Below are 25,829 nucleotides of genomic sequence, written 5' to 3'. Positions count from 1 at the left end.
CCCGATTACGCCACGCACCACTGTGAAAAGCCGCTCCTGGTGCAACCTTCCTTTGACGTGGCATGGCGGCATAAAATGATGCATGCTGGGCTACAGGGCGCGATAAAGCGTTCCGTTTCGCCTCTGCGGCCTAAGAGGCTAGGCATGCAATCGGGAGCATTGCGCGCCCCAGCGCCAATCGCTTTAAATGTCAAGAGCAAGGCGCAATAGACCAGGACAGAAAAACGCAAACGACGAACACAACGTTCTGTCGTTTGTGTTCTTCTTCATGTCCTGGTCTATTGCGCCTTGGCCTTTAAATTTAAGCATGAACCAACTAACCCAAGCAAGGGTTTTACTTGCCAATCGCTAACTTCTGTAGTTGAAAATGTCAAGAGATGTGCCCTTACATTACTTCAGTAAAATTTGACGCTGTTAAATGATGCACCCTTACATTGTGTATGTTGCCATTCATTCCGATAGTGTATATTGCGTTGCGCTATCTATTATGTCGCGTCACCTCGTTTTATTTACCTTAGTATACGTCTCATACACTGGTTATCTCTTTCGATTCCTTGTAATGCTTGCACTCATGAACATATATATTGTTTCAGCGCCCCCTCACACAATATTCCTGGTGGAGCATGTGAGGTTTTTTTGAATAAATAATTAAATAAATACATCGAAATAAGAACGCGGGTAGAGGGAAGTGCGACTGCCGCTTGTGTTTATGCTACCCTGCTAGGTCACATGAGGGTTTCTCTGTGATCCGCACTTCCTAGTGCTGCGTGATTAGTTAGGTCACATGAACAAGCAATTTTAGGATAATTATTTCAGCTTACATGGCCGTTTTGAGAAGTGGAAGGACGAAATTAAACTTTTATGATGATGTTAATGCAACCTTGTAATATGAATATGTCTCAAAGTTTGTGCCTGAGAAGTTAATGTATTAAGTTTATTAGTAAGCTGATTGCTTTGTTGTTTCTGGCAAATGTGTCTGCCCGGTTACATAATGATTCTGTATTGATGTGCTTCGAGCAAACCTTATGGGCATTTTTTAAAAAGCAAAGAGTTCAAAGTAAGAATGAAAGAACACTGCATACCATGCCACTTTGACAAGCAACGCCGACGCTCCACAGCAGCGGAGGCCACCTCCTCCTCGCAAACGACTACCTGCTAGTGAGGGTGATACATTCGGCGAGGTGACCAGCACCGCCCAGCAATTTAGCAGAATAATTGTGCGCTCTGAACTGACGCCTAAGTATCGCCTGCGCTTGCTTTCTCCTCGCCCTTCCCGCCGCACCTCCCCCCCCCTCCCCTCCAGGGGCCCTCCAAGGGCTTACACGCCTCCATGTACCTCTATCTTTCTCTTTCCCAGCTGTTTCTGATGGTGACCCAAAACGCCGAGCACTCGACAATTATTCTATAATGTTACTGCGTTAAAAAACGGTTATCACAATTCATGGTAATCACAATTGACTGACGCTGTAATGCCGTTTTTAGGATGGTAAAATACTCGACCAAGACAGGCTTTTAATAAAGTGGCGAATTTCGTGCTTAAGGGAGAAAGAACGTCGTTCGTGGGTTCCTGACATTATTGATTTTACTGGTATATTTCAGCGAAAATAACGACTTTCCGCTCGCTGCGGACCGAGTTGCGCTTTTGCGGCATAACGTCTTTCGCAACCTTTTCTCGCTGTGTAGTCTCCAGAGGTGTCTACATTGTTATAATGTGCCTTTTCTACTTGTAGTGAATACTTAAACATTGTTTTAATCTTAATTCTTCGGTCTGCGCGTTAACCATTCCCCATGGCAGTCCTTTTTAGCGCTACTTGCTCATATTTTATTACTACAGGATATTTTATTCACGTCTCGCCTTCTAAATGTACTTAGTCCGCACGTACCGGGTGCTTCGATAGCATTCGCAATAAAAGGTGCATCACAAAGAAAAAAAAATAAAACAAATTTAAAAGCTCTAAGGAATACGGATACATGAGTATAAGTCTGAAATGCTATAGAACGAAGTACGAAATGTAGATTTCAATATTTGATTTTTGGATCCCAGAGTAGCGCCTCCGCTCTCCTTTTTACTTCATTAATCCCGCATAGGTAACGTTGAGAAAAACTTACAGGCAAGGTTCGGTGAGGCAAGTTACGCCTTGCGACATAGCCGAGGTATCATACCATAGGCAGACTAACTACCACATCTAATAAGATCATGTACGTTTGTTATAATTAACGTATAATATCACCATGACTCATTACTATGCCTAGGTTCTGCTACGCTTCTTATTTCAAGCATTGATGTTCCTGGCGCCTTCGCACAGAGATAAATTCATTGACTGCAAGCAGCAGCGTACTTTTATTGATGTCATCATACTTCATCGTTTCAGTGCAATTAAAGAGCAACTTCAAGACAGAGCAGGTTCCTCGACTCCTCTTGGTGCAATTCGTATAACTGAGCAAATGCGACGTGAAGAGAGAGTTGGGGGCGACTGGCGAAGAGTTTTCACCTTTTTAAATAGGCACACGTACGGTGAAGAACGCCAGCATGCAGTTCCCAAAAGCGATTGAGGAGGCAACCGTGCGCATAGTGGAAGTCCGTATGCAAAATGGTAGCACGTGCGCAGAAAGTTAGAACTGTAGTTAAACAGCGCGAATAAAACAAGGACACAAGGAAACAAACACCACAGACAGCGCTTGTCTGTGGTATTTGTTTCCTTGTGTCCTTGTTTTATTCGCGCTGTTTAACCTCAGTTCTAAATATGAACCAACTATAGCTCTCGTCAAGATCCTACTCATGCAGAAAGTTAAGGTGCCAAAAAGCTGTGCTTCAATGAATCTCTGCTGAGGGGCTGCCCGGCTTTTTTTTCTCCTATGTCTTTCTTTCATTTCTTCCTGCGCCAAGGGTCAACTCCGAAAACTATTCATCGTTTCCTCGGTCTAAGAAAACTGAAAAGGCAAGCTAATCACGCTCAAGCACGTTTGGGCTAACTAACTTAACGAATACTTCGCACGAATGGCGGTTCATTGTAGATTATGATGAAAACGCGACGCGCGAACACCAAAAAGAAAACTGGCGCTCCACATTGTCCACGGTACCATTCAATGCAGTGCTCTGCAGATGTGTTGACTTTAACATAACTCCTGAAGGAAAGTTTTGCCTGTTTGTTCTTTTTTATTTGTTGTGTGCCCAATGTAATCTGCAAATATTTAAAGTTAAAGTGTAGCTCTAAGGTAAACTTGGACTTCTCACACGCGATGAAGTTTTGAGTCTTATTCCACTGACCATGAGGAAGTGTTTATCATATGTGAAAGCTTTCTTTCCTAGAAACCAGTCTGAGTTTTCTTGATAGAATCGCGCTACTAGATGACACTGTTTCCCTTTTGTAAACTTCCTCCAATTTGTCGATTTCCGCAGAGTTAATTTGCCAATTACAGTGTCCCCGCGCTTCCATTTGCTGTACTATTCGGCCTCACCCTGTGGTCCGCTATCCTCCTAATTAACTGGGATGGCAGTGCGAACACGCAAGATAGACGCTTGCCTCAGTTCGATCTTCGGTCAAGGACGAATTTATGTCTGTCCCTGGAGGCGTATTTCTGAGAAACATGTGTTTGTTGCGTTTGTAGCTTCCTGCTGCTCTAAAGCGGTCGACAATTCTCCAACGGACACTGCTAAATGAGTATATTCACGCTCCGCTGCTGCACATTGTTGCTCAACATCCACACAACATCACAAAGCAGCAGCTCGACCGGTGCTTTACTGCGGACATGAAAAACGCAATGTCAAAATTGAGAACAATGGAGCTACAGACAGGCGATTGTAGCTCGCAATAATCATCGGGACGATGGATACGTCGTGGCGCTCGGGAGCGCACTTAGGCACACCCACGTCAAGTTCGGTTCATCGTACGCTCGTGTATTGTAAATGGAACTGAAATCTGAAGCGAATACAGTGCACTCCTATTTTAAGACCTGTGGTATACACCGACCTTAATTCTAACGCACTGAAAAGCCCCGGATAATAACCATACAGTGCTGTTGGACTAAAAATGCGATCTCGTCGAAGGGCTGTTAATTCAAGCCCTACTGCTGCCTCCTCTTGCATACCATGGTTACTAAAGCGCAGAAAACACAGGACAGTCTTTCGACGGTGCTACTGAGAGAGAGAGAAAATAATGCAGAGAAAGGCAGGGAGGTTAACCAGAGGTAGTTCCGGTTGGCTACCCTGCGCAGGGGGAAGGGTTAAGAGGGATAAAAAGAGAAACAGAGTAGAAGGGGGAGATACTTCTTCAGGTGGCGAAGGGGATGGCAGCAACCTGACTCGCAGTGATAATGACTTGTGCTGTGCTCAAGGCGACGCCTCTTGGAGGATTCGGGTAGCGCCTACGGCAGTATTGAGGTGTGTAGGCCATTGACTGGTGAAGGTGTGTATAATTATTATGATAGCGTAATCAAGTACTGTGTCGAACACGGCAGGCAGCTCCGAGCAAAAAAAAAAGAGTTTGGTCATTTGGCCACTATTACTTAATTGAATGTTTTGAATAATTCGACAAAAATCTTGCGGCCCTGCAAGGGTAAAATTGACAGGAGTCGACTGAGCTTTCAAAGCGCTAAGCGCAAAACGGGCTCTGCAAATAAAAAAGAAAAGATAAAAGAACACAAAAGTAAAAGAGAAAGAAAAAAAGAAAAAAAAGAAAAAGACGAAATAATAGCAATCTAGAGGCTTTTAGAACTCTGCTCAGCATTCTGGGTTACGAGGAACACCCGTGTCGACGTAAAGCACTTTCGGCTTTCTACAAAGTTACTTCCTTGTGCTCTTCGGCTATACGTCTCATGAAAAGTTTTAAAGCGCAATGTGTTCCGTACCAGAAACATCACAAAGCTCGAAAGCTGTATTATAGCACTGCGCAATGATAAATTCCTTGCGCGTGTTCTTAATCAGCCTGTTTTGTTTTCTTTGTATCAATTCTAGAAGCCGCACTACCGTTATTTATAGAATACATTATTAACAGGCAGTGGCTTAGAGAAATGAAAAAATATTTTAAAAATAATTGCAAGTCTATAAAGAAATGGAAATGACGGAGGTGCTGAATAGCGAAAACGCTGTTAAATAAACTTGCACGCTAAGCCGTGAACGTGAAGACACGTACTCAGCGGTACACCATGGAAATAGTTGTGGCTACATCAACGAGATCTACTGCTGTGCCATTAGGCACATCTGGGATATATCGGTGCAGAGTCGGCCCATAGTTGATGGGAGTTTCCACTAGCTCTACACTTTAGCCATAAAATACAATCGGGCCGCTCGCCAAAGGCCGGACCCAAGGCCTAGGATTAACCGATGCGGAGGCAGAACGCATGCAAGGGTTTGGCTAATCTCCTTCGGTAATCTCTCTCTACGCAAGGCCCTGCTTTTCTTAGTCCTCTTGTTTTAAAGACACTTCCGGCAGAATTGTGCTCGTGGGCTGAAGTGCATTTTTAGCTTCTGGACGAGTTCCTTTGTTCCAATACTGGATAGCAAATCCTGATCCCTTGGGTGGCGCGTTCATTGAAAAAGTAATTATACTGCTGCCATGTTTTTATTACCTCGGTGTGACTTTCCTATATCCTCCTTTTTGAAGCACGCGGTGCATGCGCTCCTTCGGCATAGGCAGTTGCGAGCCTACCTCTGAGTCTTTAGTTACATCAAATGGAAAATAATAATTATTATTTGAACTGGACTACGTCAATTAACCAGGCCGTTATTGCTATCGTGAGGATTGAAAGCCGGACTAGAGAGAGAGAGACAAAGAGGAGGAAAGACAGGGAGGTTAGCCAGTGTAAGTACCGGCTGGCTACCCTGTGCTGGGGAAAGGGGTAAAGGGAATAAAAGGAGAAAGAAGAAGAAGAGGAGAAAAAAAAAATTAAGGAAATTCACGCGGTACCGCGATACTACGCGATACAACACTCAAAGGCGATCGCACAATTCGCAAGTCCTTAGATACTTCAGCAAAGCCCTTAAGGCCTTGAGTGTCGAAGCCCGCCTGGACCAGTGTCCTAGAGCCTTCTCCTCTGTAAAGGGGCGATTGTCCAGTTTTTCGAGCGCGGTTACGAGCACTGTTCTTGGCACTTTGTAGCTGGGACAGTCACAAAGGAGGTGCTGAATCGTCTCCTCGCAGTCGCAGGTGCCGCAAGTAGGGCTGTCGGCCATTCCAATGCGGAATGAATAGGAGTTCGTGAAAGCCACGCCGAGCCACAGGCGGCACAGAAGTGTTGCTTCCGCTCGTGGTAACCCTGGTGGTAGGCGGAGTTGCAGACATGGATCCAATCTGTGGAGACGTTCGTTCGTGAACTCATTGGTGTTCCACAGATTCTGCGTAAGCTCGCGGGCGAGGGAGCGAAGACTTGTGGCTGCGTCCGTTCGTGACAGTGGTAGTGGTACAACGCGGGCACCGTCGTGGGCCGATCGGGCGGCATCATCCGCATGATGATTGCCCGCAATTCCGCAATGACCCGGTATCCACTGGTAGATGACGTTGTGCCCTTTGTTGATTGCTTGATGGTGGAGTAGTCGGATGTCTGCCACTAGTTGCATATTTGGTCCGTGGTTGAAAGGGGACATCAGACACTGGAGAGCTGCCTTCGAGTCACATAAGAGGGACCATGACTGTGACGATTTGTGACAAATAAACTCTAAAGCAGCACGGATAGCTGCGAGTTCTACAGCCGTCGATGATGTTACGTGAGACGTCTTGAACTTGAGGGTGACAGACTCTGCAGGAATAACCACTGCTCCAGCTGAGCTATTAGAGCAGACAGAACCATCCGTGTAAACGTGGATGCGTTCTTTGTGTTTGTCATGTAGGAATGAAAGCACGGTTTGTTTGAGGGCAAAAGACGACATCTCCGTTTTCTTTTTGATACCAGGAATATCAAGAAGAGCCTGGAGTGGATGAAGGCACCACAGCGGTAGAGATGGTCGTGCTGCAGGCGTGAAGTTTGATGGTAAAGTTCCGTGGTTGGCGGCAATAATCCTGCTAAACGCTGAACGAGGTCGAGTGGCAGGAAGGGAGGCGAGATGATGCGATGGAAGTCGCGCGAAGTGCCTGATATGCATCCTTAAAGCGTCGACTTGAAGATATGTATCGATGGGGTGGTCGTGCGCGATGGCTATTGTTGCTGCCGTGGATGCACATCTGGGAAGTCCAAGGCAAATTCGCAGAGCTTGAGCTTGTACAGACTGGAGGGCACGGAGGTTGGTTTTATTGGTCCCACCCAGTACAGGTAAGCTATAGCGCAGGAAACCGAGGAACAGTGCATTATAGAGTTGGAGCATCGCACTCACAGATGCACCCCACGACTTTCCTGCAAGAAATCTGAGCACGTGAGTTATCATGAGCAATTTCCTTTTTAGGTACGAGACATGAGGACTCCAGGAGAGGTCTCGATCTATGATCACTCCTAGAAAGCGGTGCGTCTTCTCGTAGGCAATCGGATGTCCATTAATTTTGACAACGTACGGTTTCATTGCTTTGCGCGTGAAAGCGACCATAGAGCACTTCTCGGAGGACACCTCCAGGCCTCGCGCTCGAAGATAACCTGATGTTAGTGTGGCCGCTTTTTGAAGTCTGGCCCGCACCTGGGGACGCGTCGCTCCTGAAGACCAAATGCATATATCGTCTGCATAGATCGACACACGGACGGACTGCGGAAGGACGTGAACCAGGTCGATGAGCACGAGGTTAAATAGAGTGGGGCTCAAGACTCCACCTTGTGGTACGACACGGCAGGTGTTGTGTTGTGATGACGCACCATCCTCTGTTTGCACGAAGAATGACCTGTCCTTCAAGAAGCTGAGTATCCACCGAAAAACAAGGCCGCCTAGGCCGACATTGCCCAGAGCGTCTAGGATGGCTCGATGGGTGACGTTATCATAAGCGCCTTTAACATCCAGGAACATTGCCGCTGACAGCCTCCTTAGGCTTTTTTCGTGCTGGACAGACGAGACAAGGTCGATGACGTTGTCTATAGAAGAGCGTCCGCGTCGAAAGCCTGCCATAGCGTCAGGGTATAACCGGTAGTGTTCTAGATACCACTCTAGCCGCGTCAGCACCATCCTCTCCATCACCTTTCCGAGACAACTGGCCAGAGCAATGGGACGATAAGACGCCACGTCTAGGGGTGATTTACCTGGTTTGAGCAGAGGCACAAGGCGGCTGGACTTCCATGCAGCAGGAACCACTCCTTCACGCCATGAATTATTGTACACACCTAGAAGAGCATGCCGGGCTGTTTGACCGAGGTGTCCGAGAGCTGCGTATGTCACCCCGTCAGGCCCAGGCGATGAGGAACGTCTGCACGCTGCCAACGCCGCCTGCAATTCCTCGATGGAAAACGGAATGTCCATACGTGAATCCCGCGAGATTGGAACATCACAGGGATCACGTGTAACGAACGATGGCGGCAGACCAGCAACCTTGACACAGAAGTCCTCCGCTACGTCGATCTCTCTGCGACCTTGGTAGAGAGCCAGACATTTGAAGGGGTGGCGTTGTTGCGGTGACGTTCGAAGACCACGTACCGTTCTCCATATATGTGACAGGGGTTTATGCGGATCAAGGGAATCGCAGAAGGTTTTCCATCTTAGAGACTGCAGGGAGTTGATCCGACGCTGCATCTTCTTCTGTATTCGTCTCGCCTCCCTTAGGTCGTAGATGGACTTGGTGCGCCTGTACCTTCGTTCCGCGCGACGGCGGATTGCTCGAAGCCGCTCCAATTCTGCTTCGAAATGAGAAAACTTAGGAATAGGCCTAAAAGCTCTTGTGGCTTCTTGAGCAGCGGCGTTAATTAGCTTGTAGATGTTGCCAGGTAGACAGTCCTGGATCTCTTGGCAATTCTTCTCCATGAGCAGCGTGTATTGAGGCCAGTCAATGTGACGAAGAACTGTGGTCGACTGTGTCTTGCGTATGCCATCAATTTTAATATATGTTGGGACGTGGTCACTACCATGCGTTTCGTTGTCCGTGAACCATTTCACACTGGCACTGAGGCATCTTGAAACAAAAGTCAAGTCCAGGCAGCTGCTGTATGTCAAACCCCGCAGAAAAGTAGGACTGCCATCATTTAGGCAGCAGAGTTCATGGTCCGACGCGAAGGATAGTAGGCGTCTTCCTCGGCAATCCATCTTTAAGCTTCCCCATAGCGGATGATGCGCATTGAAGTCGCCGGTAATAATCCATGGTCCAGCTGTCACTGCTAAAATTGCACTTAGTCTCGCGTTGTCAAATCGACTCGAAGGTGAAATGTAGGCACCTACGAGCGTGAGTGCGACGTTCTTGCATTTTATCGTCAAATATACGTACTGATTGTCGTCATCAGGTGCGACTGGGTGTGAAACATACGTCAAATCGCATCTGATATAAACGATGACTTTGCTGCGTTCGCTACAGGTAGCAGACATGAAAGCTTCATATCCTGATAGGCGGATGGCGTTGTCAATGTTTGGTTCACAAATGACGATTATTGGAAATTTGTACTTAAAAACAAACGGACGAAAGTCCGAGATGCGAGATTTAATGCCTCTGACATTCCATTGGAAGAGAAACGCTTCCTTGACCTCCTTAATGAACGAGTGTAGAGGAGCAGCCATGGTGCTTCTCAAGACCGGACAGTACTGGATTCAGGGCGTCCAGTATTTGAAGTGCGCCTCGAGCCGCCGGAGTGTGTATGGCGGTCAGTAATACTCGTAGCGTGTTCATAAGGGCCCTTATCATGCTGACAACTTGTTTGTCGTCGTCTAGGGTGCTGCCTGAAGGTGAAGCATGATTCGGCGAGCGTGCTACATCTTGTCGCTCCACTGGTGGATCTAGCCGTGGCAATGGCAGCCACTCCTCGCTTGAGGCAATGATATTGGATACTTTCTGCTGAAGAATCTCATTGCTGCTATTGCTAGATGTATGCGGAAGTTTCTGGACTGTCAGTAGATGCGGTGCATCCTTAGCAATAGCAGTGGGTTTCCTAGCTCTCCGGCGATGTGAACGTCGATGTCGCACCTTAGCGGCCGCCTCCCTGTGCGAGGAACCATCCCTGACCATTTTCCTCAAGACTTTCGCTTCATTTTTCACGTGTGGGCAATTCTTTGAAGTTGCATCGTGAGAGCCCTGACAATTGGCGCACTTTTGGTGTTCTGTACGACAGGCGTCGGAGCTGTGCGACCGGACTAGTTGCTTCAGGTGTATATAGGAAAGAAAAGCCGGACTAGTTGCTTCAGGTGTATATAGGAAAGAACTCAACTGCAGCATATTGTGTAAATTCGATACAACACGGAGGCATTTTACTTCGGAGACTTGCCGCTTTTAAAGGACTTTGAAGGAGTGGCGTCATCGCATTGATGCTGCGGCGTATCAAATGTGCGGCCTGTCGCGTGAATCGAAAACGGTGTCCTCCACCGCGGCGCCACAAGCCGGGACTGTTTGTCTGGAATCGGCGTAGAAAATGCGTCAGGAACAAGATTTGAATGCCGTCGGTCGATGCGTCCTGTCCCCCGCATGGATGTATGGATGGATGTTATGAGCGTCCCCTTTGGAATGGGGCGGTGGGTTGCGTACGAAGCTTTCGCTATTGTACTGCCTAATGTCCTACATCAGTTAAAGAAAAAGAAAAAGCAAGAAAAACACGATTAACTCCCACAACGAAAGAGACCAGAACACGGCAGACTACTTCAAGCAAAAGAAAAAAATGAATTTGTTCATTTTGCCGACATTGCTTAACTCATTATTTCGAATAATTCGACACATGTCGCAACTAGCGCTATTCGGCCCAGCCAAGTGGCCGAGAATGCAACTATGGCTGTCACGCTCGCCGCCATTGCAGCCCGCCAGAAGCGGCAGGCCGGACCGTTTTCTCCTCATTATTTTTCATCCAGCAGCTGTGTCCGTGCCCTCGACTACTTCCCTTCGCCCCACCTTCGAGCATCTAAGCTTACACTACAGGATGCGGAAAGCATTTTTTACCCGCCTTGAATGTTCTTTCTTTGCTGTTTTTGTTATCTTGCTGTTTTTCCTGTATCATTTGTTGCTCCTTTACCACAATAAAGACAACCAGTTGCAACCCCCCTCCAGGGCTCGTATTCTTCATTTCCCGCTGTTTTGCACTTTGCACTCTTTCCATTTCAATGTCAGGCTACAAAGCGCGACTACAATATTTTAGGCGGACAGACACAGTCGATGCGGATAATGTGCTCCACGTTCCGAGTGCCTTGCTAATAACTGCAGCTTGGCGTCGGAAGCTACGAAATACGTTGAGCTTGTCTCAGGCAAAGGGCAAACGCGACGAGGTGCCCCATCTTGTGCATCCTTTGTGTAGGACAAAATGCATGGTATTTTTTACTGCCTGGTCTGTTTATACATAGTGTTGATCACCTGCTTGTTCTGAAGCATGGCGTGGGAGTGTTTTCGCATTCGGCTGCAACGTAATGCAGTGATATTGAATTAGGCGCAATTCAGCGCTCCGAAGTTCACGCACACACCCACACACGCATACACTCAAGAACGCCACCCACACACTACCAAAGGTTCATTTAGGGCATTGAACCCATATTTATACAGGACACGCATGCTCAGTGATCAGCATCAAAGCCAAACATGCCCGAAAACAAAAAAGTAGCAGACCTTAAAGCCTCGAATCAAGAAAGGAAAATTCTGTCGGAAACTAAGGTATCGATGTTTCACTCACGCACTGAAAATTATTTCCTTTTCGATGAAGAAAGCTTCTAATGCTACACGTTCTTTTAGTGTTACGCTTCTTCCGAGAACCTGCGTGTCAGAAAATCACGGTTCACACCCACATGATGGAACGTGGGCCACAATATGCGCATACTCGCCCTCTTTTTCTCTTTATCTTTGGCGCATGCTTCCTTGACCGGTCATTCAACCATATCTCTTTTTGCTTCAATGCACTTTCCCGCATGATAGTGGAAAAGAGTAAACTACTCCCATGGATCACTTCAGGAAAGTCGTCTCGTGTTCCTTTTTCGCATCCATGCTTTCTGCCATTGAATATGTCATGTGGGTGTGATCAACGATTTTCTGGTAGTCAGGTTCTCGGAAGAAGCGTAACACTAAAAGCACGTGTAGCATTAGAAGCTTTTTTCACTGAAAAGTATAATGTTCAGTGCCTGAGCGAACATCCATATTTCTTGTTTCTGGTGGAATTTTCCTTTGTTGACGCAAGGCTATAAAGTATGATTAGTACACATACACACACGCACACACGCACACACACAAATATATATGTGCGTGCGTGTGTGTGTGTGTGTGTATGTGCGTGTGTGCGTGCGCGCGCGCGCGCGCGCGCGCGTGTGTGTGTGTGTGTGTGTGTGTGTGTGCGTGTGTGTGTGTGCGTGTGCGTGCGTGAGTATGTGTACGTGTGCGTGTGTTTGTGTGTGCGTGCCTGTGTGTGTGTGTGTGTGTGTGTGTGTGTGTGTGTGTGTGTGCGTGTGCGTGTGCGTGTGCGTGTGTGTGTGTGTGTGTGTGTGTGTGTGTGTGTGTGTGTGTGTGTGTGTGTGTGTGTGTGTGTGCAGTCACCGCGACCGCGCATTGGCCTCGTGCTCGCCATGGACGCGGAGAGACCACAGTGAGTATTCTTCTTATTCAACTTGTGACCTTGGACGTGGTGACGTAAGACGTTTACCACAGGAAAATTGTTCAAAAGTTAGATAAGGCTCAGAATTTAGTATTCCTATTGTTCTCACCTTCACCAGCACGAAGCTGCGCGACAGAAACGAATTCCCATTAGCAGACTGACGATTTCGCTTGAATCGTAATTATTCCTTGAAATCTGCAGAACACTTGCTACAAATGATAGGGTAACTGCAGATGAAAGATAAGTACTATACACTGCTCGTCTGATTAACCACGGCGAGTTCGTTCTACAGCACACGGCGAGGTATGTATGTCAACCCACATCATATCTTTGTTTTGCTATTTGCAAGCTTCTGGCTGTATAGAAAAAAAAATAGTTCGGTCAAGATACACTCGAATTGGTTTGAAATGAACCCACGTTCCTCGCGAATACTCTGCACACTCACCTTTCCGGCTTGTCTATATAAATTGCTTGCCAATTTTCATTCCTTTGCAGCTGTTTACGTTCTTTCAATGTGAACTAAAACTCTAAGCGTTTTCTCCCGAGCATAATTGATGTCTGCAGATCTCACAGTGTGCGAGCGCGTCAGAATACTCGAGAAATGAAAACACTGCCGGCTGGGGCAACTGCACGTAGCCGAAAACATCCCGCGACAGTGTAAGCGATTAACCTGTCATTTCCAGATATAACTGCCGGAAAATTGTGAAATATCACGGCGAAATCCATTAGACTGCCCGAGCTTCTTCCTAAAAAGGAGATAAGCCGAGCATAAACTTGACTAAATTTCGATTAGTTTTCCTTATTCTGCTAGTTTCGAAGTACGAAAGAGTAATTCCACAAACCATCGTCTATTCTTCTTCGTTGTAAGCATAATAGGGAACGTTTATGTTTATGCTGCTGTGCATTATTGGTCTCCGAACTTTGAAAGAAATGAGACGGTTCGAGCTAGCAAAAACGGCACAGCGAAGGCGACTACGGAAGCACGATCTATATTTCCATAAAATTCATTACAACGCTCTCCAGATACAATTGCTGCATGTTGTTATTGACTGCACAAGCAGCAAATGTTATGCTCGGAAGAGGAGAAAGCACAATTTGCACTTTTGTAAGCCATGCCACTAGTGTAAATAGTTATAATTTTTTTTTCAAATTATGGGCTTTTACTTGCAAAAACAACTTGCTGATTATGAGGCACGCCGTAGTGGAGGGCTCCGGAAATTTCGACCACCTGGGGTTCTTTAACGTGCATCTAAATCTAAGTACACGGGGGTTTTCGCATTGCGCCCCCATCGATATGTGGCCGCCGTAGCCGGGATTCGATCCCGTGATCTTGTGCTCAGCAGCCCAACACCATAGCCACTGAGCAACCACGGCGGGTTATCATTTCTCCGTCATAGGAAGTATTAAACCATTACTATATTTTGACATACAATGGGTATGCACGAGAAGGCATGGCAAATTGCTAATGATAATGCATGGGCATATATTAGATGTCAATAGCTTTTTATGTAATGTTTATGAACAAATAAGTTAAATATTGTGTAATAATGCGTGTATTGTCCTTATTTTACATTAGGATTGATTGAAATATGGTGTTATATTCAAGAAAAATGCTCCATAAAACGCAATTATAACTTAAACGATTATTTTAAAAAAGTTCAATGCTCGACGGCCAGGATGGCGCAAGTGGTCACTGGCCACTTTGCTTAAACTGAAAATAAATAATTAATAAAATGCAGGGTATTATTTTTAGCGGCCGCAAATTTTTAAACATTGCCTGTGGTGGACAGCACGATTCTAACCCTTCATCTGAATTATTCGATCGATGAGGCGGCCATTATTTCTAGGAGAAATCAGAATGCTTAATTGCATAAATGCAATTGCGGTAATGGCTTTTTTGATTATTTTCTCTGTGGCACATATTTCAATCTACGAGTTCTAGCTTGTGACTGTGCAGAGCATATCAAGTTAGAACGAACTTTCAGGGCTACGCTAGTTTAGAGAAATTATTTTCAATGTGCCCGACAAAATGCATTGGCGTTCCAATTATTTTTCTGCTTCAGTGCATAAAATAGCGTTTTCTTGAAGTGGTAACCGGAAGAAAATTGCATTTTTACCGCATATTTGACGGCGCTTATCTCGAAAGCGGTGTGTGTGTGTGTGTGTGTGTGTGTGTGTGTGTGTGTGTGTGTGTGTGTGTGTGTGAAAACTTTCATTGTAATGAGGTCCGGAAGCTCGACTTCTTAAGCCAAGGTGGGCCGCTCCCACGTTGGCCCTTCAGAGCTCATTTTACGTCACTATGCTTCACATGCTCACTAGCCACAATTCGTAAATTGAAATATATGCCCTTGAAGTACAAAGGGCGTAATTATCCTAACTATGTTAATTACTTCAATAAGCATTTTCATTTATCGCAGAAGTAATGGCCGCCACGTTGAGTAAATAAGTTCAAGGGTTAGAATTGTGCTATCTGCAACGGCAATTATTAAAAAAAAAATGATAGAGCTAGAAATAAACCGTGTATATGGTTTATTTTTATTATTTAATCATGCCATAACTAGAACTATGAATTACTGCGCATTTTTCCTTCGCCTTCTATATATCTCAATAACTTATTTACTGATATTAATGAAACTTCCCTAGTATATTGCTCAATTAAACTTTTTTGCAAAGGCGACAGAAACAGGCATGGAGATCCCAGCTGTACTAGAGATTATTTACTGTCTTCTTACGGACCAGAAATATTACATTCGAATACAATTTTTTTCCAAAGGGCTTTATCAAGGTATGGCCTCCCGCAGAATCTCCTCTGGTGCATGCATGGCAACGCGCTACCCACATTCGCTCTACATATGCTCCTCAAATTACTCTCTAAAGAAATAGCACAATTTTCGGATCCGGGTTCTACGTAACACAGCATTCTTAGTTTGACCTATGGCACAACTAGCTACGAAACAAATTGCTAGAGTGTGCGGCGAATGGCAGTCTGCTTTGACTAAGCCTGTTCGGTAAACGAAAAATAAGGCACGGGGTGCCCTGCTGCTAGCTAATGAAGGCCATGCCGCAAAATTCACTTCCTCTTGGCGTCTACAATGGCCCTCCGTACTGCCGAACGAGATGGGAAAGAACTGCTCTTCCCTGTCTGGCTATAAGCCTTCAGAGAAAAGGGCACACCGTTGCAATCACGGCACACCAAAGAGATCAAATCAGTGCGGGTACAGAAACGTCAAAAAAGAAAGAAAAAAAGAAACAAGTTTTTGTATTGGGTCTTTTAACTGCTTACGGTGGCTTCGCTTCAGTACCGTGCAGCAGCTGCAAGAAATGAGGGTAATTTGTTCCAGAGCTCGTGCTATCTGCTGTCCTAAACCGCAACGTAATGACGTTTTACTCTAAGCATGGTCCCGTCGTTGCCGACTTGTGCTGACGTTTCACGGGCAGTTGCTCTGCATTCAGCGCAGTTTGGAGCTCCACATGGATCTAAGAATAGACCCATTTACGTCCTGCAATACAATAGCGAGATGGGTAGAATGGACAACGTTTACCGCAATATGAAACCATGTAAACAACAACGGAGAGCTCTTGTTTCGACCTAGGCAAGACGAAAAGGTGGAAGGAGTACGGAGATTCGAATCAATTAGCCGTGGGCGAGCAAGGAAAGCTTGATGTCGCAGCTAACATTCCCATATGGTGCGTTAGGGCACAGAAGTTGTCTTTGTTCTCATGAAGTCATGTATTTGCCAAAATATTGACTCCGGGTTGAGATTTTACTCGTTTGCCCACTGTTAAACGTCTCTTGTTTGTGCGGTTGTTTTTTCTATCGTGCCAGTTGCTTGCGAGTAAGTGTGTGCTGTGTGGAACGCTTCTTTTTTGTATGTACGAATTTCAAGCTACTTTGTAGGCGACGCCACTCCCTTAACAACGGCGATGGACGTGGAGTCACCTGGAAATGTGCCGGGTCCTTCCAGGTCAACAGCGGCCGCTCCGAGAAAGTGGTCTAGTCGCCCGAAGAACCGACAGTGAGGACACCGTGATCTACTCGGCGACCAGTGATGAACCCTAGGATGACAGTGACTTCGTGCTAGTAGCAAAGCACAAAACAGAGATATGAGTCCTCAACACATCTCCTTCCACAAGGCAGACGACTGTGATCCCAACGCGAAAGTCACTGGACCACCACATTTTATTTGTGCCTGTTGCTGCTGGCGAAAATGTAAACCGGCTCTACTGCCAAGCTATATATGTGTCACACGAGGCCCTTGTTCCGGGTCAGAGTAAAGATGCAAGAATCAACGCCCGTAGAAACATTCTCGCTATAAATATCACAAACCACAGCGCGCTAGTTGTTTTGAGTAACGTTACGCTGCTATAAACAAGACGATCATCAATGCCTGCCAAATGCACCCAGCCCATTCTTATTCTTCTGATTATTTCAGTCTCATGATCCGGATCCGCGGTCACTTCCTGCCCTAAGTAGATGTATTCCCTTAGTGCAGGTAGTGACCGCGGATCCGTATCATGAGACTGAAATAATCCGAAAACAGAAACCCAAAAGTGTGCCAATTGTCAAGGCTCTCACGATGCATGTTCAAAGAATTGCCCACATGTGCAAAATGCGATTAAGGTCTTGAGGTAAATGACCAGGGATAGTTTCGTCACACAGGAAGGTTGTCGTTAAAGCGCGACGTCGGCATTCACAACGCCGGATATCTACGAAATCCACTGCCATTGCTAAGGATGCACCGCGTCCACTGACAGACAACACACCTCCACAGACAACTAGCAATACCAGCAGCGCGGATTCTGATCAGAAGGTCTCCAATATCATTGGCTCATGCGAGGTGTGGTCGTTATTGCCACGGCTAGACCAAGCAGTGGAGCAGCGAGAGGTAGCATGCTCACCGAATCAGGCTTCACTTTCTGACAGCAGCCAAGACAACGACGAACAAGATGTCACCATGACCAGGGCCCTTATGAACACGCTACGAGTACTACTGACTGTCATACACACTCCGACGGCTCGAAGTGCGCTTCAAATACTGGATGGCCTGAATTCGGTACTGTCCAGTTTCAAGAAGCATAATGGCTGCTCCCCTGCACTCGTTCCTTAAAGAAATCAACGAAGCATTTATCTGCCATTGGAATGCCAGAAGTCTTAAATCCCGCATTTCGGACTTCTCTTTGTTTTTAAGAACAAATTTTCAATCATCGTCATTCGTGAGCAACACATTGAGAGCGCCAGCCGCCTATAAGGATATGAAGCTTTTATGCCTGCCATCTGAAGCAACAGAAGCAAAGTCATCTTTTACGTCAGACGCAATTTCGCCTATGTTTTACACACATTGACACCTGATGACGTCAATCAGATCTTGGCTTCTAGCGCGAACTAAAACACGGACACAGAAAGGAGCAGACAGGACGAGCGCTAACTCTCAACTAATTTTTTATTGAAACGAAGAACATATATATAGGTGATTGCAAAAACCGTAGCATAAGAACATGATAAGGTAAAAAACATCAGTTAAACATATCAGGGGGTGTGGAAGTCAAAGAACAAAAAAGATTACTTCAGATTAGTACACGTATCGCGAAGGTACTGAAATTCGCAATCTAACAAGACAACGAAGCATGGCTGACGCAAGTGTGCCCTAATCTTTTTATGTGGAATGCCTCGATAATTTCCCGCGTGGTTTGGCATCTGTGTCTAGAAAGAATTTTCGTGTCTTCAAAGAAAACCGTGGTGGCAAGGCTTTCTTTGAAGACACAAAAATGTTTTCTCGATGACATTGGCAAAATAAAATTCACTGTTCTCTTCCATGCCGCAGACGTCGTATGCAGCACTGTTAGTTATTCCAATAAAAGTAGTGTACGCCTTCGTGAAAGCCACACCCAACCACATTGTGTATAGAAGCGATGGCTCACGTCGGTGAAGCACCGGTGGAGGTCGGAGTTGGAGCGAAGGGTTCAGTTCGTGCAACCTGGCGCGCCTTATATCTGGAGTGTTCCACTCGGCTAAATAGAGCTCGCGCTCCAGGTGACGAAGCTGCCTTGCAGCGTTTGTCCTAAGAAGAATGAATGAGAACGCTATTTCTTGATGTGAGTCGTGGGCAGCTTTGTCCGCTTGATCATTTCCACTGATCCCGCAAGGGCCTGGTCCCCACTAGAAAATAATTTCGTAGCCTTTCTGTTCGACATTCTGGTAAAGTTTGACAATGTCGTATGTTAGCTGTTCGCGAGGTCCCTGTTGGAGAACCGACAACATGCTGTGTAAATCCGGTATCGAGTCAGAAAGCACGGGCCACATTCCAGGACTCTCTCTGTCAACAAATTAAAGTTCACTGCGAAGAGCGGGGAGTTTTGCAGCCGTGGGCGTCGTGATATGAGACGTCTTGAATCGCAGTATTGTTTCTCTCGTCGGCATAAACACAGCAACACCAGAACTGGTCGATGCAGTCGATTTGTCAGTGTGTATGTATATGTGGCTACTGTATCTTTCGTACAACGGGAGTAAGCTGAATGGTTTTACTGCAGACGGTGGTAGATCTGACTTCTTTTGAAGTCCTGGAATTCTGAGGTGTAATTCAGGATGTCACAAACACCATGGAGGAGACACCGACCTGGCCCCATGTGTGTACCCCGATGTAAGGGAGGCATGATATGCCTTGGCAGTTGTGCTAAATGACGTGCGGGGCCTTTCCAAAGTGAGGGCGGCAAGGTGGTGGCAAGGGGTCCGGGCAATGCGCCTGACATGTGCACGCATTGTTTCGACGGTTATATGTGCCATGATTGAGTAATCTTGAACAAAGGCAATAGTTTCAGCCATTGACGCACTGCGTGGTGATCCAAGGCATATCATCAGATCTTGGGGTTGAATGCTGTGAAGTGCACGCAAATTGTTTTTGCAGGTGTTAATTATAACAGGTAGGCTGTACCGGAGGAACCCAACAAACAACACCTTGTAAAGCTGTAACATGGATTGTGTGGACACCCCCCAGTTCTCTCTTGCAAGTAACTTGAGCAGAAGACAAGTAGTAGGTACAGGTGCACCAAGTCCATCTACGACCTAAGGGAGGCTAGACGCAGACAGAAGAAGGTCCAGCGTCAGATCAACTTTCTGCAGTCTTTACGATCGAAGACTTTCTGTGATTCTGTTGATAGACATAAACCCCTATCACATATATGGAGAACGGTGGGCGATGTTCCAAAAACACCGCAACAGCGCCACCCTTTCAAATGCTTGGCTATCTGCCAAGGTGGCCGAGAGAAAGACGTAGCGAAGTACTTCTGTTGGAAGGTTGCTGGACAACCATCCTCGTTCCCTGCATCATGATCCCCATAGCGTTCCAATCTCGCGGGATTCTTGTATGGACAATGTGTTTTCCATCTAGGAGTTGCAATTGGCGTTGGCAGCGTGCAGACGTTCCTCATCACTTGGGCCTGACAGGGTTCACACACGCAGCTCTTGGCAACCTCGGTGAAAGAGACCGGCATGCTCTTCTAGACGTGTGCGACAATTCATGGCATGAAGGAGTTGTTCCTGCTGCATGGCAATCCACCCACCTTGTGTCGATGCTCAAACCAGATAGATCACCCCTTATCATCTCACTGCGCTGGCCAGTTGTCTAGGAAAGGTGATGGAGAGGATGATACTGACATGTCTAGAGTGGTATCTAGAACACTACAAGATATACTCTGACGCTATGGCAGGTTTCCGACGTGGACGCTCTTTTATAGACAACGTCACAGATTTTGTCTCATCTGTTCAACACGATAAAAGCCTAAGGAGGCTGTCAGTGGCGATGTTCCTGGACGTCAGAGGCACTTATGACAACGTAGCCCATCGAACCACCCTGGTCGCCTTGGGCCATATGTTGTCAGAATTAATGGACAGCCTATTACCTACGAGAAAAGGCACGAGATTTTCAAGCGTGATAACAGATCGATACCTCTTTGTAGTCCTCACGTCTCTTACCTAAAAAGGAAACTAGTGATGATAACAGACGTGCTCAGATTTCTTGCAGGAAAGTCATGAGTTGCGTCTGTGAGTGTGATGCTCAAACTCTATAACGTACTTTTCCTGGGTCTAGCTTACCTTATAGCTTATCTGTACTGGGTGAGACCAGTAAGACCAACCTCCGTGCTCTCCATCCTCTGCAAGCTCAAGCTCTGCGAACAAGTCTTGCCCTTCACAGGTGTGCATCCGCGGCAGCAATAATGGCCATCGCAGATGACCACCCCATCAATGCGCATATTCATGTCGACTCTTTAATGGCACACATCAGGCACTTTGCTCGACTTCCACAGCATCATCCCGCCTCCCTTAATGCCGCTCGACCTCCTTCAGCGTTTAGCAGGATTATTGCCGCCAACCATGGAACTTTACCGTCAAACCTCACGCCTGCAACACGACCATCTCTATCGCTGTGTTGCCTGCATCCACTCCAGACCCTCCTTGTCATTCATGGCATCAAAAAGAAAACGGAGATGTCATCTTTCGCCCTCAAACAAACCGTACTTTTATTCCTACAAGAGAAGCACAAAGAACGCATCCACGTTCACACGCATGGTTCTGTCTCCTTCAAAAGTTCAGCTGGAGTAGTGGTAATTCCCGTAAAATATGTCACCATCAAATTCAAGATGTCTCACCTTAGATCACTGATGGCTGCATACGGAGCTCGGAGCTATGCGCGCTGGTCTGGAGTTTATTGGTCACAAGTCATCACATTCGTGGTCCATCTTCTGTGACTCAAACACAGCTCTCCAGTGTCTGCTGCCCCTGTTGAAGTATGGACTTAATGTGCAATTAGTCGCACAAATCCGAGTACTCCACTATCACGCAATGGAGAAGGCGCACAACGTCATCTACCAGTGGATATGGAGTCACTGCGGTGTTTAGGGAAATCACAGTGCGGATGACGCTGCCCGATCGGCCTGCGATGGTTCCTGTATTATACCAATAACACTATCAAGAAAAGATGCATCCACAAGTCCTCGCTCCCTTGCACACGAGCTTACGCCGGCTCTGTGCAAAATCAGTGAATTCACGAACGCATGTCTCCACAGATTGGATCCACGTCTGCAACTCTATCTTCCACCAGGGTTACCAGGAACGGAAGCAATACTTCTGTGCCTCGGCGTGATATTCATGAACGCCTAATGCTTCCGCATTGGAATGGCCGACAGCCCTACTTGCGACACCTGCGGCTACGAGGAAACAATCAAACACCTACCTTATGACGGTCCTCGTTACAATGTGCCAAGGAAACTGCTCGTGAACGGGCTCGAAATACTGGAGAATCGCCCCTTCACAGAAGAAAAAGCTCTAGGACAGTGGTCCAGACTGGTTTCCGTACTCAAGGCCTTAAGGGCTCTGTTAAGTTTTTAAGGCTTTGTGAATTGTGCGACCACCTTTGAATGCTGCAGGGCGTGGAATCGCATTGTTGCGTGAATTTTTCTCAGTTTTTTTTGTTTCTCCTTTTAAATCCCTTTTCGCCAGCACAGGGTAGCCAGCCGGTACTTACACTGGCTAACCTCTCTGTACACCCCCCCCCCCTTTTTTTTGTCCCTCTCTCTCTATTTTCCGTTCGCCTTCTTTGGGTGCTCTGATTCGGAGCTGATCATGAAGCATGTTGACCATCACCTCTTTGCCGTAGGAACCTACGGTAAAATAGATGAAGAGGTGTCGACACCTGAGTTGACATTGAACTTTGCCGTAGGTTTTTTCCAGTAGGTAGACAATCCTGTTTAAATGCGCTGCGTGCGTTGAGATCTAGTAGTACTACTGCAGGAAAGGAAAAACTTTTTTAAAATGCCGGCAACCGAAGATTTAACGCGTCGCGACGCTGGCTAAGCGTCGACCCGGAGCTATGTCTTACTCTTCGCTATCCCAGTTTGGCCCGTTTGTGGTGGGTCATGAGGCATGCGCTTTTCAAGCACACCCCGGGCCGGCAGGACGGCCCATAGCTGAGTGTCCTTGTCTATAGACTGCACTGTCCTTTGAAGAAATGCAATGTAAACGTGGTCATTGTGAGAACGCTCTTGCTGGAGTCCCTGGAAGCAAAACCATGTATTGTCGAGAGTGTAATGTCCGCCCATGGTGGCTTAGCTGCAATGGCATTGCACTACTATGCACAAGGTCGCAGGTTCAATTCCCAGAAGTGGCGGCCTTCATTTAAATGGGAGCGAGATGAGAAATAAATCACTGGTGTAGTTAGGTGTATGGTAAACAAAAACAAAATAAAAAGAAGCTGCTGTGTAAATTAATCCGGAGCCCACCACATAATCAACGATTGTGACTTTAACCCTTGAGACCTCACATTTTTTTTCTGATATTTAACAGATTGTAACGACGCCTTCGATCTATTTCTTTAGCGATCAACAAATTCACTTACGCCTGTGTCACTCCGTGTGACAAAGCGTCTTCGGAGTATACGTACTGTACCATACACCTTTAACGGCCTTTGGCTACTGAAATGAACAGCAGAGACAGAGTTGCCGTGAAAATACGACTTCAAGACAATCTGCTGAAATGTATAAAAAACAATGGGAAGGCAGGAGATGGCATTCAAGACAATGAGCAGAATGATAATGATAACAAGGTGAAACCGGGAGTAAATGTTTCGACCAATGGACTTGTCTTTTTCAAGGCGACATATGCCTGTCTTTTTCATGGAGGCAAAGCATATGCGGCCTTGAAGAAGACAAGTCCACTTGTCGAAACGTGGGTTCCCGCTTCTTCCTTGCACTCGTTTTACTCATAGTCCTGCTGAAATGTAGTAACATTAAGCAGATGAAATAAAAACACGAATGTTTTACAATGGTACCTATATTAACAGTAAATTATTGCCGGGTCTATTTTTGTAGCCACTTTACACAACAAAAATGTGACTATTTGCCTGTAACAAATAAGGCGCTTTTTATGATGTAGTTGTTTATAAATAAAGCCCTTGTGATTGCCCGTGATTACGCATCTGCATATATTAAGCTAATGCTGCGAATGTGTGCCTATCCACTTGAAATAAAATCGAGCTGTCTAAAGAAAATAACTATACTCTTTACACTCAGAGCAGGTCTGTTTAATTCTAGGTATGCAATTTGTTTAGAGCTGATATTTAACAGCAGTGTGCACTTCAACATGTTTTCGGTTTCGAGGAAGTCCATGTCACCAATCTTTGGACGACGGTTCACGTGTCAGTTTCGCGATAAGTACACTATGACGGAGGATCACAGCACTGCCATTCATTACTTTGCAGCACCAAAACAAAAGCTTAGCCTGTCGAAGCCACGCGAGAACACGGAAACAGTGCTACAGATCTAACGCGAAAAAAAAAAACGTCCATCATCTTGTCCAACGAGAGCCCGAAAACTCTTGATCGGAGTTCCAGAGAGCAGTGAAAAACCAAAGTTTACTAGTCGGGCTACATTATAAATGATGTTTTTCTGTGTTCAGTCACTTTGACTGTGCTTGAATCCTGGTATACCCGTTTAATGACGGCGCTCGAGGACAGACAACTGCCTTAGCCGGTATGCGTCAGGATAACATGTGCCCAAAGAGTCATTACTCATGCGAAATTCGCTCGTGGTGTACTTCAAGAGGAGTTGAGGAAAGAAGTGATTACGGAAGCGAAAGCACAAGGGAGAACATTAGCTGAAACTTTCAATGCGGTCTTTACTTGTTAATAAACTCCGGATATACGAACCCTCTTGAGTGACAGATTTCTTTCCATCAAATTAGAACATAAGTACAGTGTGCTTCGGAAGTTTAAAGCTGCCAACGCTTAAAGGAACACTTGATTAATGTAGTTTCTCTCTTCTCCCCGGCGAAGTACTTGGAATAACAGTTCCTGGAAGAGTGCAGGTGTCGCCCACTGCTTTAGCGTATCTTATCGTTGCTGATGCAAAGCACCTGCGTCCTATTTGTGAACAGCGAAGCCTTTCTCGCATTAGTGTTCCAACTCATTATTTTTCATCGCTGAATTACTGCAGTACATAATTTTCAAGCTAGAATGAAGCGCTAGGGGCACCCTGTATTGATTGCTTGTTTTTATTTCTTTTCAAAGCGTCGATCACTGCACATGTACAACATCGCACACTTCCTCATTAAGTTTCTTCCTAGGGGCATGGGGGGGGGGGCGGTATTTCAGTGAATTTCAGGTGCGTGAGCGTTCGGGTGTGCGAAAGTTTACTTTCTTAGTAACTGAAGACTTGTAGGTGGAAAAAAGAAGACTCCTTTCAACATAAAATGCTCCTTCTACCACTATATGCCTCAAGACCAAGCGATTCGTAGCGCCACTGGCCGCACGATTTAAAGAGTGCGCAAAGAAAGAATTAAAGAAACCAGCTATATAAAACAGGCATCCATTGCCGGAATGCACGTCTTACGCAACCAGCAACCAGAGCCCTTCGCGGCTTACAAGAGCGAAATTTCACCACTGGAGCTTCGCCGTAGTGCCGAACCACGCCTTTGAGCAGCCCTTTAACGTCCACGGCTCTGATCCGTGCAGCCGCTCTGGTGCGGCAGATCAAAGTGTTCGCGAACCTCTAGATACCTTTCTCTATTAGCTTCTAAAAACTTAAAGTAGCTCCTGCCTTCCTGATGCAAAAGCGATCGAACGTGCTCTTCCTTGCCGACTTGGTGAAGAGGCATACGGAGATATGCCAATTTCTATATTTCTCTTTCCGTAAGAAATAGAAAAGAGAAATTAAGGTGGAAGAGACGACTTTAGCTTTAAATAGTTTGTGTGGTGGTAGCGTAGGCAACCACAGAGGCATTAGGCGCAGCCTTTTCCTGGCAGATACGCTATGGTGCATGTCCGTACTGTAATCTTTACTTATTTTTGATCCCTTGGCCATAGGTCTGCAAATTCATGAGCACAATCGCTCGCACAAGCACTCATTTGAAAGGCATGAGTCTGATCATGAGTGACTGTCTGTCAAAGTCGGTGGACGTGAGTACTAACGTTGAAAATCTCCAATTCTGGGCATATACGCGTGCAAACCACGATATCATTATGAGGCACGTTGTAGTGGGGAACTCCGCATTAATTTCGACCACCTAGGCTTCTGCACCCAGTGCAGAACCCCAGGTGGGTTCTGCACTGGGTGCATAGATGCACTGGGTGCACACTTGCACCCAGTGCACTCTGCAACAGCGTTTTTGCGTTGCGCCCGCCGCTGCCAGGATTTGATCCCACGCCTTCGCGAGCTTAGCATCGCAAGGCCAAGGCAAC

Source organism: Dermacentor albipictus, chromosome 3, assembly GCF_038994185.2.
Source record: "Dermacentor albipictus isolate Rhodes 1998 colony chromosome 3, USDA_Dalb.pri_finalv2, whole genome shotgun sequence".
NCBI lineage: Eukaryota > Metazoa > Arthropoda > Arachnida > Ixodida > Ixodidae > Dermacentor > Dermacentor albipictus.
This window is presented reverse-complemented; position numbering follows the sequence as displayed.